The 22,232-nt window shown below is 36.3% G+C and overlaps 1 protein-coding gene, 1 long non-coding RNA gene and 1 pseudogene across 2 annotated transcripts in view; 1 reads left to right on the forward strand and 2 right to left on the reverse strand.

Moving 5' to 3' along the window:
• Positions 1-22,232, reverse strand: part of LOC143303315 (uncharacterized) — a 277,255-nt gene that overhangs the window by 29,752 nt on the left and 225,271 nt on the right. The gene's annotated exons all lie outside the window — the stretch shown is intronic.
• LOC143303404 (uncharacterized) lies at positions 9,067-12,136 on the reverse strand. The gene is made up of 2 exons (XR_013059621.1): positions 11,644-12,136; positions 9,067-11,492 (listed from the first exon to the last, which is right to left on the reverse strand). It is a non-coding gene; the product is annotated as an uncharacterized LOC143303404 (long non-coding RNA).
• LOC143303402 (venom serine protease Bi-VSP-like) lies at positions 14,844-21,323 on the forward strand (annotated as a pseudogene).

Below are 22,232 nucleotides of genomic sequence, written 5' to 3' on the forward strand. Positions count from 1 at the left end.
TGTGACGAAATATACTAAAGCAATATTGACCCTTTGTCGCTGAAAGTATCAAACTACAAAACTTTCTTTCAAATTTTCAGAATAAGGAAATCAGGATCATGATAAATAATTGGAACATAATTAAAAATAATATATCTTCTCTATAAGATAATGAATACATTGGTTCATTTAATTTTTATGGATATTCAAACGCTTCTGTGAAATAAAACGTCAAGATTATAGAGTATAAAATTCATAGCTATGAAATAACTAAAACTCTGATGTATTATTAAAAATATACGTTAGGTTGTATGTAGTGATACATACAAAGATTACATGTACAAACCCATAATTAACACAATGCTACCGCAACCATTCTGCAATCTACCTTGCCCAAAACACTCTTCCAGTCACCTCCAAACTCTTCAATTCTCTCCACCTAACCACCCACAAACCATTCACAAACATGCAATTCTCGACAAAAGAAGAACTTATCGTCAGTTGTCCTTAACATCTCGTTCATTCATTTGGTCCCTATCCCCCTATTTCCTCCCACTGCGATGATCGCACTACATTTTTCCATCTACGTCTCTATTCTATTCTCTGGATGATCTGAATTCTCGAGCAGTCGAGTGACGATTGATCTGTACAATTGATCGATTTCTTTTTACTACAGACATGCAAGAAATTCCGTCTTGGAAAGCGATGTTGCGAGTTCGAATGCCTGGACCATCTAAAGAACATTACCGGAACTGGTATAGTTTATGTCGTTGATGATAAGAATTCCTCCACGACTCAGCAACAAGAGCTACTCTGGGTGATGAGCTTAATGGTGCTGTTGCGGCTATTTTAATTTTTCAACAAGGATCCAGATGGCGCCGTTGACGAAATTCTTTCATTATAAACGTCAACGATCAACATCAGCCATCAGGGAACGAAGAAGGTACGCTGTAACGTGTCTGAGTAATTATACCTCGAGGAGTACATACAGTTATGTAATGAAGATTCGTATGTGAGTGTTTGTTTTCTTATTTCTTTTCCCTTTGTTTCATTTGAATGGATTTTTGTACTCGAAGAGCGAGGTAAGATTACGTCAGATACGTTTTTACATATGCTAAAAAAATGGAAAATGATGATGATGAATCAATGACGCGTAGAAAATTATAATCTATTGTATTGCTGTTATCTAATGGTGTTGTAGTTGACTGTATGGTGGATGTATCTAATGGTGTTGTAGTTGACTGTATGTTGTTCAATATTGCTATGAAACTCTTCTGATTCATTGTCACTTATACGAAGGATGGAAGTATACGAATTGGGAGAAGTCAGGTTGAGAGATGCAAAATTTATACGCTCGTTCTGTCAGTTATCCCAGTGTCTCTTACGCGATAGAAAATGAACGAACTGAATAATAAATGCATTATCGGCATGAAGATTGCTTGATGTAGGCCACCGCTTTTTTTCTATCCTTCCGATACCATTTTTCTTTTCTTTTTTTTTTTTTTTGCGAAACACTTTGCTAGTCGTGAGAAGCAGCAATTCCCTTCTGCGAATCAATTACGGTTCACGAGAAATTGTATTATAGCCTGGAACGTATTCAAATTATCTTCAATTATTCTCGGCTGTTTCCATTTCCATTCGTCTCTTACGTAAGTACTCGTTTGATGTACGTACATAGTGAGACAATAATCGTTAACACCTTTAATGTTTTCAGTATTATAGAATAAGACGCGAAAATACGTTGAAACCTGACTTTTAGATTCGCGAGACTCTATAAGGCTTCGAAAGTCTCTTGTTTCAGGCCGAATAAAAAATTGTAGATGAAGAATTACATTGCGAGGTCTGTTAAGGAAAATTTTAAATCGTATCGTTGTAATAGGATTATTTCAGCGAGGGAAATTACGTGTTGCGTGCGAAGCCACGAGCTTTCTTTCAGGCTAATATACATAATTGTCCTATCGAACTTTCCATCTAAACCGTTGCGCTCACACGTGGATTTTGCATTTCAATTTTCTTACTTACAGTCCAGTCCAGTGAGACCAAGTTAAATTTTTCAGCCCTCCGAGGTAGAATATGTTTTATAGAGAGACGTACAACGCCATGAAGGGGAGACAGATCAATAAATTGGGTTATCTTTAAATTACTGACAATCATTTCATCGACGCGGTTTCACCGACACCGAGTCCCCCGGCAACGTCTGTCAAAGCTTATTTACCGATACACTGAAATCAACCACAATCATTTTACCGACCTCTTCCTTTGCTGACAGTTATTATACTCGCTGTCATATGTTATCGTTGATTATACATCTTTATTTACAAATTCGTTCCTGTGTATAACGAAACAAAGGAAGAAACGAAAATGATACGTTTCATGACGCATTGTTAAATTATTAATTAACGAGAGTTACATATCTACATGAATGCTTTGAAATGTCAGTTATAATTCATGAAAATGGATACAAGCCATTTTACTATACATAAATAGAATTATAAAGACATGTTACGTACTAATGCTTTTACGAAATATATTTCTGTATACGTTTGACGTTTCTGTATTATTCCTTATGTGCTTTCTGCTCTTGTGTTTAGCTCGTCGGAAGTAAAAATACGTTAAGCGAATCAGCTAATCTATTCGAGCGTTTCAATGGCTCAGTCTTCTCTTATGCAACTACCAAAAGAGAAGATAAGTCTTTGGTTATACAACATTTCATAACGTCCAAAGTAACGGGGCACTAATTAGTTGAAACTTTAAGACAGACCAGATATCAGTCATCGTCCGTAAATACATTTATTACGATCGTTTAAAGTTTAAAGAAACACCGTTATAAAGTCGTAATACGAGACAAAGCGAAGAGAAAGTAAACTGTTGGATATATGACAAAATAATTCTATTTTAAATAAGAGACTGGTCAGCGTGGTTATTTTGTTTACAAAATCAAACGAATTTAATGAATGTAATGGTAAGGAAGTAACTATAAGTGGCTGTTAAACTATTTTTATGCTTGAAAAGTAATTCGCAAAGTAATGTAAAGCAGTACTACTGAGTTGTACATAACCTCTTTCAGAATTTGTTCTTAACCTCTTGCTTCATAACTTCCTTAATTATACTCTTCAAACTTATGGACTACTTCGATGTTGTTACGAACAGAAACTGATAAAATATTAATCTTAAATATAGATTGAAATGAAAGCTTGTCACGTAAATATATATATGTACTAGTTACTCAAACTATGGATCACATAACCTATACAAAAAAAAAAAAAAAAAATTATTGTACACTATAAAGCAAGAGGTTAAATCTTTAACCTGTTAAGAATTAAATTTTTTATTGTAACTACGAAAATTATAAAAGTACCAAGCGAAGCAAGTACGGAATATAGGGATATAGGAAGCGATGGGGAACAGCAAGTAACTCCAACATCGAAATACTACAACGATTCCAATCGAAAACGCTAAGAGCCTTAATAGACGCACCTTGGTATGTTACCAACGAAACCATCCATCGCGACCTCAAGATACCTACAGTCAAAGAGGAAATAGCAAAATATAGCGACAGATATAGCAAAAGAGTCAAGAAACACCGAAACCCCCTAATCACTGGACTACTCGATACGACGGACCAGATTCGCAGGCTGAAGAGGCACTACCCGCTAGACCTAAACGTTAGATTCATTTAATTATCCAAATTAAGCATATGCACTTACTTATAATACTTATAAATTATACCTATCTATAATAAGTATTAACTTATTGTAAATAAACAGCCATGTCACTGCGCCACGCCAGAAAAATTACTGAAAATTCTCAACGCGAGAATTGATTGTAATTCCAACAAATAAATAAAAAAAAAAAAAAAGCTGTTGCTGTCCCCAAGCGCCAAAATACGTTCTGACTACTATTTTATGTATCTCACAGAAGTATGTCTTCATTCATCATCTCCCATGCCATCCACCAACGTGTTCTTAACATGTTATCTCCTAGTAAAATATTGATGTTGAGTCAGATATCCAACTGAATAATCTTTTCGGTGTCTACTATAAGACATTTAAAACCAAGGCTCGTACACACGTGTGCTTATACGTCAGATGTAATACTTAACACGAAACCTGCTTATATTAATATTAAATTTATGCATAGTAGGATGTTCGACCTTTGTAAAAATGAAATTATAATACATACAGTTTCACCGTGGAAAAGTGAATCTTTCTAGCATGTCCACGCAAATGCAGGGGAGGGGAGGACTGTGCATGCACCAAACAACTTTACGTTCGTAATTTTTCACACAAATGTACAACTGTAGGGAAATAATTATCTCTGATTTTTCGGATGTTATGAATCGACAATATCGCATAACGGAATGCTGTGTTCTACGTATTCTATTTTTGTTACGAAAGTGGTACAAACGAAGTCCACATAAGAATAGTACAACAAAATCGGTTGAGGTTAGGTTATCGTGCAGATATCGCGGCTTTTGCATTGGAAATCACGCAACTGCCAGTCTCGTCGTTCCTTGTAAACGAAAGAAAGGTATTGTAATCGGTCGGAATTAACATAAAACTCGTCGCATGCGACCATATGGCCTGAATGTTGAATAAACGAGAGTAGAGCGCGAGCTATGTGATTCTAACCGTTTAGGCGGAAACTAATGATTGTAACCAGAGCCGAGATATATGCCAATATTACTTTGCTCGTGTAACCTCAATTCATATCAGAGACCAGGCCACACACCACGGACAGGATGGCACCCAGATGTCTGCATATCCTTGGCGCGCACCCTCAATAGTCTTAAGTGCCCACCAGGGGCCTTGGCATTTTTATAGTTAAGGTCCTTCGGACCAAGCGAGTATTTCCTGTCTTAAATTTCCCTTTACGTTTATTGTCTACCACGTGTTAGCTTAGAAAGTTGGTTTTCTCCACATCTGGTATGTTCCGTTGGCAACTTTCTCGCGAGGGCGGCTAAAACCCTTCCTGGTCCACCAACCGTCCTATTATCCAATCGGAGATGGTGTCTACTGCCCTCACTTCCTTAACCAAAATTGTCATCAACAAATCCGATAGTCCCGTGTCCTTAGACACACCCACCCCTAGCTTTCCTCAGACACAGTATCGTCAGTAAAACTTCACTTATTCTGTATCCTTAGAATAGTCAACATATCTATGTCGGTCTCTACTCTTATAAGTCGCGTACTTAATGTATTGTTGTAACTAAGTCTTACATAACGTGGTTGGAGTGAATTGTGATTTATGTTAACTCAGTGCGTGTTACATTGTGATTGCTGAATTCATAATAAAGGTTGATTAAAACCAAGTTAATAGTTGTGTTACGACTCAACTATATTTTATTTTCACCAACCAACCCAAAAATTACGTGACACTCGACAAAGCGTATAAGATGAGGAGAGAATCGCGATAAAGTAGAACAAGAGTACGTAAAGCAAGTCTGTCAACTAGATTGAAATCCTATAGCTATAACTACAGTGTTACGCCGTGCGACTCTCTGCCTGGCCCAGGTCACACACCGCGGGCCAGACGGACACCAGATGTCCGCTCTTCCGTACGGCGTACCCTCAATAGCCTAAGTACCCGTCATAAACCCGAGTAATTTGCTCGTTAAGGTCCTTCAGACCCAACAAATGTCCTTTTCTAAATCAGTTTCTAAAGACTATTGTTTACTACGGCTTGGCAAGGGAAAGTTGGATTTTTCCACGTACGATGCTTCCTAATAACAACTTTCTATCAAGGGCAGCTAAGACCCTTCCTAATCCACCAACCTTCGTTTAACCAATTAAAAACGAAGCCTATTCCCTCACTCTCCTAAATAACATCGGCTCCAACAAATCCGATGGTCCCGTGCGCTGGAGGGACCGATCCTTAGCCTTCCTCCGAGACAGCATCGTCTCCCAAGAGGCACTGATTTCACATCCTTCGAACGGTCAACATCCTTCGAGCGGGTATACACACCCGCAGATCAGTCACTCACTCATCTCGTACATACGCACCAGTGTAACTATCCTCGTTATAAGTTGTGGAATAAACGGTGAAATATAACTTACTATACTGTGTCATATTCATTCAACCACCTCTGTTATCTTAACCGAAACAGGGGAACGACTACTTCGCGGCGTCGATTCACCGAATCGTAGCGAGAATTTACGCCTCTCGCTGACGCGTTTTCCTCGCGACCGCGTCTCTCCGCGATCGGTCGTAACATTTGGTCCTTCGAGCCGGATCATCAGTGGCAGTGGATAGTTTTGTCACCCATCCGGTCGAAACATTTGGTCCTTCGAGCCGGATTCAGTGACAAGTGAAAAGTGTGGACACGTAACCGGTCGAATCATTCGACCCTCAAAGCCGCATCACGCGTCAAGTGAAAAGCGCACACCAGTGACACCCACTATCATACAGTGCCACGTGAATCCAACATAACCAGCAGCGGAAGCGTTACCCCCCAGCGAGGTCAGTAACGTCAAGGATCGTCACCCTTGAAGAGGTAAAATTCGGTGGTTAAAACGCAACCACGCAACCTCCTGCCGCAACTGGACAATCTTCAACAGAAGTAAGTTATAACCATTCCACTTATCTAACAAACAATGACAACCGGAAACGCAGAGAAAATCACCTCCTTGCATCGGGAGCGAAGCAATCTAAGCGACCAATTCCAGGCCGTATCGAAATCACTCGACGAATACGAACAGTCTGGTCAGCACTACAAGGCCACTTTAAGAACTTATCGAAAACAAGTGGACGACATTTGGAAACGGTTTAACATTGTCAACGACCAATTACTTGAGCTCGACGACTTCGCACCTGTGGACTTACTCGATGTCTATGTAGATCTGGTAGTACGATTGAGCGCTCTCATCGAACTTAATTCTTCCTCAACGGATGCCTCCAAGAGAGTAGCGAATCCAAAACCTCCGGAATGCAGCAACAAAGCTCCTAGCAGGTTCCAGAGACCACCGATCCCATCGCAAGACACGCGAAGCTCATCGCATCACACTCGCAACGTGTCACCTAAACGCGGCCCGACGACAACCACATTAGCATCGAACGTTCATGACTCTTTAACCGCAGCCCACAACCTAGATAGTAACGGGTTGAATCCCATCCAGGATAGTTACAAGGTCAACGTCGAGTCGAAACCTACTGTAAAGGCTTCGAAATCCACTGTGCTCAAACCATCCAGGAGCAGTGTTTCTTCGGGCAATACTTCTACGATGGACGTCCAACACAACGTATCGACGTCCAATCATCTCTCTTACATCACGTCATCTGCACCACCCGAGATTAGAAACATTGCATCGGACAGTCACACTTCGAGACGTAACGCGAAGACTCCTACTTCGCCACCTCAGAGATGTGCTACGCCTGCAATTGGCCCTACTCAGAATCATTGCCTCATTATTAATACCATGACTAATCACTCAAATGGTATCGGTAATTTACAGAACATTCTATCTGATCTCAACGATTCGCTGCTGAGTTCACAGAGCGCCACACCGAACAAGTCGCGTGTCACGGACTTCTCCCTGAAGTCACCCTTGGCTGCAACGACGCTACCACACTCTCCAATGGCAAAACAAGTCCAAATCACGACGCCCAACGCTTCTCCTCTATCAAGAATCATCACTAAGAGAATGCGATTCGAGCGGGTCATCGGGGGGAGTCCAGCCTCCCAATCAACCTCAAACCGCCGCACCGCGCTTGATGAATCTTCACCAAGCATCACCGACGTTCCCTTCGACGATACTTCCTGGGCCGAGGTGTTTAACGACACTTCCAGAAGCAAGATTCACGACACTTCTTGGGTCGTGAATTTCACCTGGAAATCGCTCGGCATCGGCGAGGAAGACGGCGATCCAGACTACAAAGGGGACAACGTGCCATCCAGGCAACGGGCCTTCGACCGTATATTCGAAGTCACCCTGGCGACAACGGCCTCATCCAGACTACCACAAGTCATACGGCAACGAGCATCTTGGAACGACGTGCCACGCAGCGCGTCCTACCAACGAGCCAACCCGATCACGCAGAATAAGGACAATCAGCAATCAACAAGGAGTCGGGCGGCTGCTCCAATTAACTCCACCTTTAATGAAATTTTGATCGGTACCCTCTCAACGGGGGGAGGATGTTACGCCGTGCGACTCTCTGCCTGGCCCAGGTCACACACCGCGGGCCAGACGGACACCAGATGTCCGCTCTTCCGTACGGCGTACCCTCAATAGCCTAAGTACCCGTCATAAACCCGAGTAATTTGCTCGTTAAGGTCCTTCAGACCCAACAAATGTCCTTTTCTAAATCAGTTTCTAAAGACTATTGTTTACTACGGCTTGGCAAGGGAAAGTTGGATTTTTCCACGTACGATGCTTCCTAATAACAACTTTCTATCAAGGGCAGCTAAGACCCTTCCTAATCCACCAACCTTCGTTTAACCAATTAAAAACGAAGCCTATTCCCTCACTCTCCTAAATAACATCGGCTCCAACAAATCCGATGGTCCCGTGCGCTGGAGGGACCGATCCTTAGCCTTCCTCCGAGACAGCATCGTCTCCCAAGAGGCACTGATTTCACATTCTTCGAACGGTCAACATCCTTCGAGCGGGTATACACACCCGCAGATCAGTCACTCACTCATCTCGTACATACGCACCAGTGTAACTATCCTCGTTATAAGTTGTGGAATAAACGGTGAAATATAACTTACTATACTGTGTCATATTCATTCAACCACCTCTGTTATCTTAACCGAAACAGGGGAACGACTACTTCGCGGCGTCGATTCACCGAATCGTAGCGAGAATTTACGCCTCTCGCTGACGCGTTTTCCTCGCGACCGCGTCTCTCCGCGATCGGTCGTAACATACAGTGAATCCATATTCTGGCGAATTGTCTTTTCACAAATGAAGAACGGAATTGATACAATAACTACTGTTCATTCATAACTACTGTTGTAAGAATCTATATATTTGTCTATCTATATCTATATATATCGATCTATATATATTTGTCAGAATGTCATTTTATCAAAAAACCCATCCTCTGTAATCATAGTTTAACGAAGCATAATTAATAGAAGAGGTAGAGCGTTAAGTGGAGATGATTTAATCACAGTTAAGTAGATAAATCTCTATATTAGTCTCTTTAATTAAAATGTCCTACGTTTTATTTGCGTCATTTTTTTTCTTCATCCAATTTAAAATGTTTAAATAACAATAGCCTATACAATATAATTTTATGTAAAAAAATTGATTATACCATGTTTATTACAGATATTTAACATTTTTGTGTACATACAAAATTTAAATTATACCTCGCTTGAGAACAAAAATTCTATTTGTTTTCCTAACATGTACTAATAATTATTGAGCAAACTAGAAAAAGCTGGAGGAGATTACTTAGGAAGATTACTTAGCATCTTATATTCCTGGCAAGAGAAAATGAAAAATTCGTTTCTTCTCTTTGCTTCCCTGTTCCTTCTTTCCTCCTTTTTCCCTTTTTACATCGCTTTGTTTTACATCGCAATTTACATTTATTTGTAAAGTTTGAATCTCCTCGATATTGAAGATGTTGAAGCTGCAAGTATGTATTTCATTTTAATCCATTCGAGACCGAGATTTAATTGTAAGACGATACCTAGGTGTCGGTACGATCTGAATGTTTAGTTGGAATGATTCTGTGTTTTACTCTCTCCAGGGTATCCTTTTCATACTTTGATTTTAAATCGATGACAATCTTAAATAGTATACCTCATATTTTTAAAATATAAAATTATATACTATGTTATTCTATAATGTATTATGTACAGTCATATATATATGTCGGATCACGATTCGAATTTTGGGCGCGCGACGACTCTTCATGTGGACTAGCCATCGTTTCACAAAGCCGAGATTTTATTTACACGTATATACAGGTCTATCACTAAGCTTAACAAATAATAAGTACAACTAATAATAAGTCTAACAAACACTAAGCCTAATGAATAATACGATCTACGAATAATTAAATTAAATAATACTATTAGCAATGTTTGAGTTCAAACGAATCCACGGTTACCGGGATAACTCCTTACTAAGCGAAACTAACTTAGACGCAAATGCGATCGTCGAAAATGATCGATGTATCACTCTCCAAGGCAATCGCAAGAATGCCAGCCTCGTGGAGATTTTTCTCCCTGTACAATTGCATTTTGTTTTCTATACCCGTTTGGAAGCATCGAGAAGGTTCCAAACGCCGTTGCTAGGCACACTCGTTGGAAGCATCGAGAAAGTTCCAAACGCCGTTGCTAGGCAGTTTCTGCCTGGAGTTTTGATTATTAATACAATGTATGTCCCATTGCATCGGCACCTCCAAGGCAACATCACACGTGGCTAGGCCTGCTCTCGAGGCCGCATGCCGCCACAACCACATTTCTCGGAAAACACATACAACCACTCCAGACCTCCGTTAGATAAAACATCCATCCCGTGACCGTGGCTACGTTCAGCGACCGATTGTCACCTCGAACCCAATCTCGCTTATTACAAATTTTAAGCAATTACAACTATAATAAAATCTAGGCTAAGGTACTAGAGGATGTTCCCAAAATTTCCAAGGAAAGGCTTCGGCTTTCCTTTCATCTCCGACATATATATATATATATATATATATATATATAATAATTCTATATTGAAAAAAATATGAAATTAACATGATATATACATTACTACATAAGTTATATATAAAATATGTATATTATACCCTTGCCTACTGACTGATATGAATTTCTTTCGGTCTCGAATGCGTTAAAAGAGTGCGCAAAGAAGTCGAAATTACTTATTGTAATTAGTAAAACGACCTGAGAGGCAGACAGATACAAGAAAAAAGGAATATTATATTAGCGGCATTATCATGTTTTTGCTCTCTTTAAGTCTTTCATCGAGACAGACAATCTACAGGTATTAATCGACCAATTTCTCCAAGCCGATAACTTCGAATTGATGTTTATATATAAGAAGTGTTATGTGTTAATCTGTCTAAATGTTTAAAAGGTGTTATAAATTAAATGTTGTTAAACGATACGTAAGTGCCTTTTGATCGTAAATTTTACTATCAAGGGGTCTTTTATGTATGCGTAATCATTGTGAATTATAACAATTTATGTGATCGATATTAAAGGTGTTTAAAAGCATGTATTTTTTTCTATATTATTATTCTCCTATATTATTATCCTATATTATTATAGCATTCCTATATTATTATAATATCCAATTACATGTTGATACACAAGATATACAGATTATTATTTATAACGTTTTGGTTTTCTTAATTGAGTCATTCATTTAGTACAAATGATAAGAAATTAGTAATAATTCACAAAAAAAGGATATGGTAGTAGAAATATTATAAAAAAACATTTTCTGTTTTAGTGTAGAGTTACTCCTTCTTACAGACAGTGTCGTACAAATCTGTACGTCTCTGAGAAAATGTAGGTATCTGAGCCCTTACTTCCTCAACAACTTTTAGATCTGATAGAAAAAAGAAACATACGAAGTAATAAGTAATGCTTACTAATAAATTCAACAAATACAGAGGAAGATGGCTAAATCGATAAATTAACGAGACTAAAAATTAATTACATCATGGATCTCTCGCTTTTAATTTTAAGCTGTAAATTACCGATATCGGTGACTGCCATATTCTCTTGAGTTTCCAAATCGTAAAGAATCTTTCCCCAGGGATTGGTCAACTGTGTATGTCCCCATGCGACGTAACTTGCTTAAAGAACACGAGCCGGTGATATGCAGGCAACGTATAATTGATTATCATTCGCTCTGAAACGCTGAAGTAATGACCAGTGCAGTGGTCCAGTGGTCATATTGAATGCCGCTGGATATATCAGCATTTGGCAACCTAACCCAGAGAAGCAGGAAATATGAAGCCACCGAATACCAATTAACTTCGTAGTTGCACGGTTCACATTCCATCATTTCTGAATATGCGAGGACAGTCCTCTTATTGTGCTTTTAATTCTTTTATTTGTTTCATTTTCAGCAAATATACTGGTTTTTTAAATTAAGCTTCTTTTTATACAGAGTTACAGATTATATTAATTTTATATAGAATATAGTTAAGAAAGATATTTAATTTTTTGCTAGTTAAGTATTGATCGATTAAGTTACTGTACCATTGTTCCGATAAATGCGTGCCATTTCCTCGAATCTAATATCATAGCAAATGCCAATACCTATTTTGCAGCCCTCCACATCGAACGTCGTTAGGGAGTTACCAGGACTGAGTGAATCACTCTCTCGAAAAGTAATCTTATTAGGAATGTCGATGTCGAATAGATGTACCTAATAACATAAAAATGTGGTCGCTAATTCTATTGCTGCAACTTTTGTAATTTAATATCAAAGTTACCAACTCCTAAACTTTAATTACTTTTTATTTAATAACTGACAGCGTTTTTATCACTTTCTTTTATTAAAAAATCTTATCATTTAATAATGTTTAAAAAGGAGAAAAAATAAGTATAATAATATTTTAAGTATGTGAAAAATTTATACAACAACAAACACATTACAACAAAAATGGGCGTTTCCCGTATCATAACGTATTTTATAAACCGTAAATTATAGAATTGGTTATAGTATACGTATGTACATATGTATATTCCTAAATTATTCCTAGATAGAGTCACTTTCTTCATCCCAATATTTTCAAATTCAAAGCCATAAAGGAATATATTACTTACCTTTCGGTGTTTTGCTATCAACGTTCCATCGGGACCCCAAATAGTACAGGTATTGTACAATTTATCGCCCTCTATTTCAGGCATCGTACCACCAACTACATAGATGTTTTTTTCTTTAGCTGCGTTCGATGAAGCAACGCTCGTTTCATCATCAGGAATACTCTCGGCGTATTTTGGAAAGTACTCTGCATTGCAATATTTCAATTAATGAAAAATAACTGTCTTTTGTTCCAACCATAAATTAAATTGAAATGTTTGTCAGTTTTTTATTTTTTAAATTATTAAAATAACTAAGTTTTATATTTCGACTTAATTAAATATGCAATTACTTAGCTAATAGTATATATAATAAATTGTTTCTACAGGTTCAAAATGAAAAATGAATATTTAGAAATATTTAATTACGACAATGCTATTTGTGTTAGCATCAGTGGCTTGTTACTCAACGACTTTGCTAGTACTTTTTGAAACATAAAGTTAGTTTTCAATTAACACTTATACTAGAGGCGGAATTATAAATGCAAAATAATTGATAATACTAATTTATAACTACCTAATTATTAGTATCTTAAAAAATATATTTATACAAAAATCACGATAATCATGAAAATGGGGAAATCCTATATTCTCGAATCAACTCACAATTTATTTTGTATATTAATTAGATTCCGCGCTCATCAGTACGTACTCACTGGCGACATCGAGAAAATGTATCGGCAATTCCTCGTACGACCAGAGGATCGGAAATATCAAAGGATATTATGGCGCAGCGCGAGTGGAGAAACAGAAACATATGAGCTTAACACCGTAATACTCTTATCATAGAAATAGAAGCAGTCCTCAATTCCCGCCCGCTAACTCCTATCTCCACCGATCCAAATGATCTCCTAGCCCTCACTCCCGGACATTTCCTCATTGGCGATTCATTAATGTGCTTACGTGATCGAGATTTCAGAGACATTCCATCGAACCGACTCTCCAAATGGCAGCATATCCAACAGCTTAAACAACATTTTTGGAACCGCTGGCATAAGGAGTATTTGAACGAGCTAACCAACCGCAATAAATGGAGCGAGGGTGGACACAGCATCCAAAAGGGCACAATCGTCATCCTCAGAGAGGACAACGTTCCCTCCATGCATTGGCCTCTGGGCCGAGTTATCAAGGTTCATCCAGGCGCCGATGGTGTCATCCGGACAGCTACAGTTCAGACGGCAAAGAGCATTTTGGATCGGGGCGTCAAAAGGCTTGTCCCACTGCCAATTCAACCCGATCTCGAGAAACCCGAACAACTAGCCACCGAGACGAAATAAGATGGGAACTTCAACCACACCTCCCTAGTTTGATCGGTACCCTCTCAACGGTGGGAGAATGTTACGCCATTCGGCTTACCATAGGTCATATTCTTAACTATCGATCGCGCCACTATAATGTCGCAGACGGATCGTCGCGTCTGCCCGGCAAACAAACATTGTAGTGGCAAGCGCGTGGTTCATTAAGCAGGGCGACTTCCAGAAACGTCGACTCGTGGCCCGTATTTTACCTCGCAGTAAAAGAATGTGGCGTGATCCGAACGTAGTAGGGGTCGCCTTCCAGAAAAAACGAAAAAAATCGAAAGGCGTTCAGAACTTTTCGAGAAGTCGAACCGTCAACACATGTGGTATGTCGCGCATTACTTATCAACCAAAACGCAGTTACATTTTTTTTGTTTCATTTATATCTTTATAGTTAATAAGTTGTTGAAATAAACATTAATTTATTTGTGTTAATTCTGTGGAATTTCATTGAACTACCCTTATTATCATAATCGAAATAAGGGTATCGATCAGTTCGTGGCGTCGATTATTTAATCGTAACGGGAACTTACAACTCTCGTTGACGTGCTATCTCGCGATCGCGTCTCTCCGCGAACGGTCGAAACAAAATGATTCACTAAAAACTGTCCTGAATTCCTAAGAATTTATTTACCGCAAAACTGACAAAGTGTTTATTTAAAAAATGAGGTTGAAGGTAGTCCTTTTCTTTCATTTCATTCATTTTCATTTTCTTTCTTAAGTATGACTAACACAATATCTAATCAATTAAAATTTTATATTTTCACGTGAAAAGTTTCTTTAGATAATTATTATCAACATGATGACTAACTCTTACGGATTAATACGTGTCTGTAGGGCAATCCGGTGGACTTGATCGGCTTTTTACTTCGAAAGTTGAGTAATCGGTGTCGCTTTCTTACGCATCTTTGAACTGTATAAATGTTTTAAAATTGTTTGATCCAGAATGTACCACACCGGACAATCAAGAAGGCAGGTGCCTTGACTACAGAAAATGTAAACCTCTGCAAGAAATATGGCAGATAAAGTACCGTACAGCCACCGATTTTTATAGACGATCAGTGTGCAGATACCAGGGCAATGTTACGATCGTTTGCTGTCCGAACGATCCAAACAAAGAGAAGAGAGAAATTTTAATAAAAACTGTGTATAAGTATAAGGCTTTGCGACCACCATACTGTGGTTTTAGCAACGTCTCTCATACCAGGGTGGTCGATGGTAAACCAGCTGAACTTGGTACGTTTTATGTCTTTCTTTCCGATTAATAATAAGCCATTTACTGCAAAGAATGAACTTTAAAGGCATTAAACAGCACATCAATGTACATTTCAATTAGACTAAATAATAATGCTATGATTTTATCGGTAGTAACTTTACTTATTAACTTGAATTATTTCTTTCTTTTACTTCATGTTAGGAAGAGTATCTTTTTGCTTGAAATAAAAAATTGATATAGGAGTAATAATATGGATAGAGATCAAAAACTGTTAGGGCAGAAATTACACGTTTGAACTTTACAGTTCAGTATAGTTCAAATAGAAATTATATAGAATTATTTAATAATTTGTATTCCACTGGAATAAAAATTTAATTTCTGTCTTTATCAAATCTCTATTTCAGAGTATTTGTACGTATGTACTTATCGTCTGCTGTATGATCGAATATCGAATAGGTAATAATCGTTGTTACTCGTTATGTGAGAAAAAATTATGTATATTCACAACTATGACTATTGCATTTTAGGCGCTTGGCCATGGATCGCTGCATTAGGTTTTCGCAATTCCCGAAACCCAGACAAACCACTATGGAAGTGCGGAGGTTCCCTGATATCGGCTAGGCATGTTTTGACCGCAGCACATTGTGCACATATGGATGGAATAAAAAACATACACAATCATAATATTGCCATTCTTAGATTGGTGGAGGAGGTGCCATTTTCGAGTAACTCCTCAATATATATATATATATATATATATATATATATATATATATATATATATATATATATATATATATATATATATGCTATTGAGTATTACTGAAGTATCATATCCTGAAATTTCTTACTGTACAAATATATTGTGTCATAAAGCGTGTACAATTCTTTCTCATACTTTTGGTCATTCGTTTCCTGCATTTTCATTTATTTTTTTATTTTTCAGGGTACGTATATCCCATTTGTACGAAAGAGCCCCTACGAAAGAGCAACTTCGTCGGCTATAACCCCTTGTTGCTGGATGGGGAGCGTTAAGATATAGTAAGTGATATCAATTTTATAATAAAATTAAACAGTTCCAGTCTTAAATATCTTTCTTATTTTCTTCGTAGGACGACCACGACGTAATGCATTAATGGAAGTACAAATGCCAGTGATTAAGAACGCCGAATGCAAAATAGCTTATTCCAAATTTCCTAATGCACCTGATATCACTGATGGTATAATATGCGCCGAACATGCTCAGGGTGGAGAGGATTCTTGTACGGTAATTAAGTTACAGAGTTACTACAAACTATACGGTATCTGAAGACACGTCAATTCGAATTAACATCAAATCGACGTCTTAAACATTAGAAATAATAGATAAACACAATTTAATAGTTTTGCCCACTTCTCACACCTCATTATGGTATTTAATCTAATTTCCATCTAATCTTAGTTTTGCTCAAAATACATATAACATGTACATTATAAATTGGAGTATTTCTATACACAAATCAATAGAAGATTATTACTGTATATAAGTATAATTTCAATACAATTCGATCGATATATTTCAGTATCTTTGATTAAAAATTTAACGATCCTTTCAGGCTGACCTCGGCGGACCACTGCTGATACAACATGAATTAACCTCGTATTTAATAGGTATTGTGTCTTACGCTTATAAGTGCGGCACAGCTGGCTATCCCAGCGTTTACACTAGGGTCACATCGTACCTTGACTTCATTCTCCAAGCGATGCAATAATATGATATTACTGTTCCATAAATATCATTGTGTAAAAAACGTAAAGTTGGATTTTCTTATTGTGGAGATAAGAAACAGCTCAAATTCACATTGTTTTGTACGTTACAAATTATAGGCTTAAAATGTACGAAATGTAACTTTGAAACGACACTAATTTTTTACGCACGATAAACCTCCACGACTTAGGTATGTAAAGATGATAAACGTATATTAATTCTATTAATTTGGTAATAATAAACCAACTTTCTGAGAAGTTCTGTAAATTTCGTTTCTGTTGTATCAAGAGAATAATGGAATATTCCACTTAGATCGTATACTTCTTGTATGTACATACAAAATTTTCCGGCTAATCTAAAACACTTCATAAGATAGAGAGCTTCTGGAGATTCGGACACAGAGAGTGCATAAAATACAAGATAAGTCTCGTGTCTTTCAAAATTATTTTTTATTCGCTAAAAACGTCCTGTGTACTCATGCAATCACATGCAACCTCGAAACTTCGCTTATTTTTTATCACTTTCCAATTCAATACACTGTTTCTGCATTTTTGACTATATGTAAGAGAAATTTCCATTCAGCCAAAGGTGTACTTACAGATTATAGATTCCTATACGACTCTCGGTAAAAATTTATCCGCACTCCAGATAGTTAAAACTTCTGTCGACCGTATTGATCCATCTGCACTCTTCGTATGACGTCAATATCTGTTCAGTGCTGCTGCGTAGGTTTCATTGTGTTACGTCAATTCGTTTGTGACTGTTGCGCGAGTAATGGCGCTTTGCGATGGCGATTTGCAGGAAAACAGTGCAGGATGCTGTGATTCGTTTCTTGTGGTCGGAAGTTATGTTTGATGCCTATATTTATCAAAGATTTAATGCACATTATGGAGAAAGTGTTTTGTCACGAAGTGTGTTTGAATGGGCACAAAAGTTCAAAGAAGATCGCACAAGTGTTATGAAAAAACAGCTGGACGCCCGTCCACATCCACGACGACAACATTGAACGTGCTCATGAACTTATGCTCTATGGAATAGACGAGTGACACTGGATAATGTGGCAAATCATTTGCAAATCAGCCACGGCTCTGCTTATGCAATAGTGCACGACAGATTTGGGTTTTAAAAAGTTTGTGCGAGATGGATGCCGAGAAAGCTGATGAAAAGGTGAAGACGACGATGCATTCGTGGTTCGCAGCTCAGCCCAAAACATTTTTTAACGAGAAAATACGAAGGTCCTTCAGCAAATGGACAAAGTGTATACAGAAATTGAGTGATTACGTCAAAAAATGATGTATGTCTTTTTTGACAATTGCTTAAAATAAATTCTACACCGACAGAGCGGGTAACTTTTTACTCACCCTCGTAAGACACTTAAATTTCCAATCTATTATGATGAATAAAAGAGCTTATACTATTAAATCTAATTGTATTTTGTTGCATGAGAGTACACGTGTATGTGATGTACATTACCTTTATATCCCCTTGAACGCTTCAATATTGCGCATATATACTATATTTTGTACAGCTTCTATAAAATTTTGTATGTTTGTTTAGGCTGTCAATCTAGAGGCTGGAGTACAAAGAAGTGGCACAATGATGTGGGCTGATGACATTTATAATTATCAAGGAATCACCCCTACATTCGCTCAGGTATATATCGTTGACTATAATGTATTTAACATATATGATTGTTAGAATATTAATAATTAATTTTTAATTCTATCAGAATTTTAATGAAACTGTCCCTTGGGAAGGAAGAACTGATACCTTGATATCACGGTTTGTACATCCTATATATACGACAAATTTTAGAACATTATATAACGAAGAACCAGATCGCCGTGGCCATGTGATGTGAATAAAAGGACTTGAATTTGATGATATTTTTATAATGTTTGATAACATAACTAAGTATCTTCACAGTAAGATAGGATGACATGGTTTACATGATCTTAATGTTGTTCACTTGAGTGATGATATTATAAGGAAAAGTGTAATATCACAGGTAGGATGATTCATAATTTAGAACTACTAACTCATGTATGTATTAAAAATTAAAGAAATATATTAAATTTTATAGGATATTTATGTTTAGTAACCAGTAATTCAGAGATTGGTATTCATGGTTACTATAACGAGGCTGTAGAAACGCACCCTTTCTTCTTTGCAAATGGTCCTGTATTTATGTCTAAGCCGAAACTGGAACCTCTGAATAATTTAGATTTATTCTTGTTATTTTCTAAAATACTTATCTACAGTATACCATAAGGAATGATACCGTATCGCACCTAATCAAGTGCCTTAAGAAACATCAACAGGATATCACAGTAATCCCTTATCGACTGATATGTAAGTAAAAGTTATGTGTCATTGTTATACACAGTTATGTGTTAGTGTTATACACAGTTATTTATCATTTTCTATTAATTCAGTTGTAGCCACTACAATATCTATGACACTGGTAGTAATTATGAGAACAATAATGATGTTCTATAAGAGGAAATGATGATTAGGAACAAAAACTTACAGGTAAGTCAAAGTATATGTTATTTGCCATTTGAAAAGAAAGTTACTAACTTAGAATTTTTTGATAAATAATAATTGTGCAAAATATATTGGATTTCAAATTTGTCAAAAATTGAAATTTAAGAAGCATTGTAATAATATAACATTAATATTTTGATTTTTCAGGAGATGTCATGCGGTGGATGGATAATATGTAAAAAATATTAAGCAGTATATGAATTTTCATATTGCGTAGAGATAACAAAATGAATTTTAAAAAATGTCGACATGGTAATAAGAAATAGCATCATGACAAAGAATATATAAAGACAGTTTCATTTTTTATAAATAAAAATTTGTTGTTCCAGATTTTGAAATATAGTGAAACGTTTAATTAGTATCTTAATATCTTTAAATAATTATTATTTTAGAATCAATTGTAATTGTATCATACGTACTTTTGAATTCGTGCAAGAACATATGTAATTTTGAAGTAGTTATTATTAGGAAATTGTTAGACGCGAACAGTATGCGAAAAGTTAGTATGCAGTGTAATAATTATCAATCAAAACACAAGAATTAAATTCTTGAGGAAAAAATTTCCGGAATTTCTTATTTACACGATTATAAAGAAATCCATAATAAAAAGGAGCTGCTTTCTAATACTTCTCTTCCTTGTAATGCCTATGTTAATGATAACGAGGTTCGACTTTTTGTTTTTAGAGGGATACTGGAAAATTTGAAAGTACAGTACCATTGGGAAGAAAATCACGATATTGAAAACGATATTTGCAAGTAAATTTCCAAAAAATCTGTTTTCAAATTTTCGCTTTCTATTTCACATTAAAAGAAAGGGCTGCCTTCTTTCTCTGCAAGACAAAACAAACATTCTGAATCTCGTATCAATGAATGATGTCAATAAGTTATTTTTCTTTTCAGATTGAACAATATTCCAGATTTATTCATAATTTCATACTACGCGAAGAATAGACTTTCATAGGTATATAAAGGAAATGTTAAGTATAGGAAAACTCTTTTTCGTTGTAGGTGACATATGCTTCACGGTTGAACACGTGTATTTTTGAACACATATAAATGAAAAAGTACTCTTATGGAGAAAAAGAATTGATACCTTCGATTGACATTAGATAATGTATATAAACTTATGAACAATCACTATCGGTTTGTATTTTAGGTGCACACGCAGATTTGTTGGAATTCTTATAAAATGTACATCCTGTACGAACGTTTTATTCTTCCAAATTTTACGATACTATGTCTCATATAATAACTATATGGATTAAACGTAATATAAATGATCCGAAAATAGACTCGAACGACATTAATTGTCTTTCTATTTATACCAATATCGAAAATACAAGTAAAGCCGGAGCAATAGTATGCAATCATAGCATATTCAGAATGCACAGTATTATCATGAAATGTAAATGAATCAGTTGTAAACGAACGATTTTACTGTAAAATCGTTGCCTCCTTTTTTTCATCTGAAATATAGCAGCAATGAGTACATTCTTTTAATATATAATAAAACGAGATATCTTTATAAAGTTACATATGTCATCACTGGTAACTGTTATCTCGTATGACACCAAATATACCGTTAGTATGGAATGATATTTTTATGAAGATATACTTTAATGATAGATTTTATGAATGAAACGTTATATAAGAAAAATTATCTCTTGTCATTCTATGAAGTGTAGTAGCTAACGAAGATTAATTTTACGAAGTATTGGAGCAAAAGAGAATTAAAAAATTAAAAAGATCTAAATAAGATTGTTCGTGTGGCTTAATTATCTCAATTCTGGTACACCACTTGTTACATTCTAACTAATTAGCGCTAAACAATAACTTGCAAATATTAAAGATATTAACACCTTAATATTAACACCTAAAGGTTTTCAGGAAATTTTATAATATTTGATTATTGTATATCTAGTCATTGATTGATAAAATTTCTTGTATAAGCATAGATCGAGGTTGACGTCATACGCAGATTGCATATCATTGACAGGTATCGTTTTAATTTATTTTATGGCTAGAATCATTTGAATATTATACGAATAATTATTTCCATTCGAACGATTAATAGATCACGTACCTATAAAAGATATATTATGAAAAAGACGTGACGAAACAAAAAAATATTGGAAATTCCGTTGTCTGTTGATTTTTATTTCCATGTAATTACATATGAAATGGGTAATTCATTAACATCTCCTCGAATCGAATATAATTCGTTACACTTCACAACGATTCAAATAATGGACGGGAAATATATAATAAGTTTCCTGTCCTTGCGTTAAAATAGTACTGTACAAATCAGATGATACAGGAAATACCCAAAAAACCCAATTACATCCACATTGCATGACAGCACACTTGCAATGGATTTTTGTGATTTCAATGTCACAGACAATGACACAACTAATCAGAACACGTTCGAGGCTATAGACATTGAAATTACCGCGTGTTTAATACGTTTAAAGCATAAATCTAAATTTCACGCGATTATTTCTTTGTACATTGTGAAACTCTTAAATTATCTTAATCGAATAAATAATCCTAATGTAATGAAACATCTTGAAATAGACCTAGATATCTGAAACAGAAACTCGAAGGATAAGAAATCCTAAAAGGTACTAATCCTAAAATAACAAACTCCTAAATAATAAACAAGTGATA

This window comes from Bombus vancouverensis, chromosome 11, assembly GCF_051014615.1.
Source record: "Bombus vancouverensis nearcticus chromosome 11, iyBomVanc1_principal, whole genome shotgun sequence".
Taxonomy (NCBI): domain Eukaryota; kingdom Metazoa; phylum Arthropoda; class Insecta; order Hymenoptera; family Apidae; genus Bombus; species Bombus vancouverensis.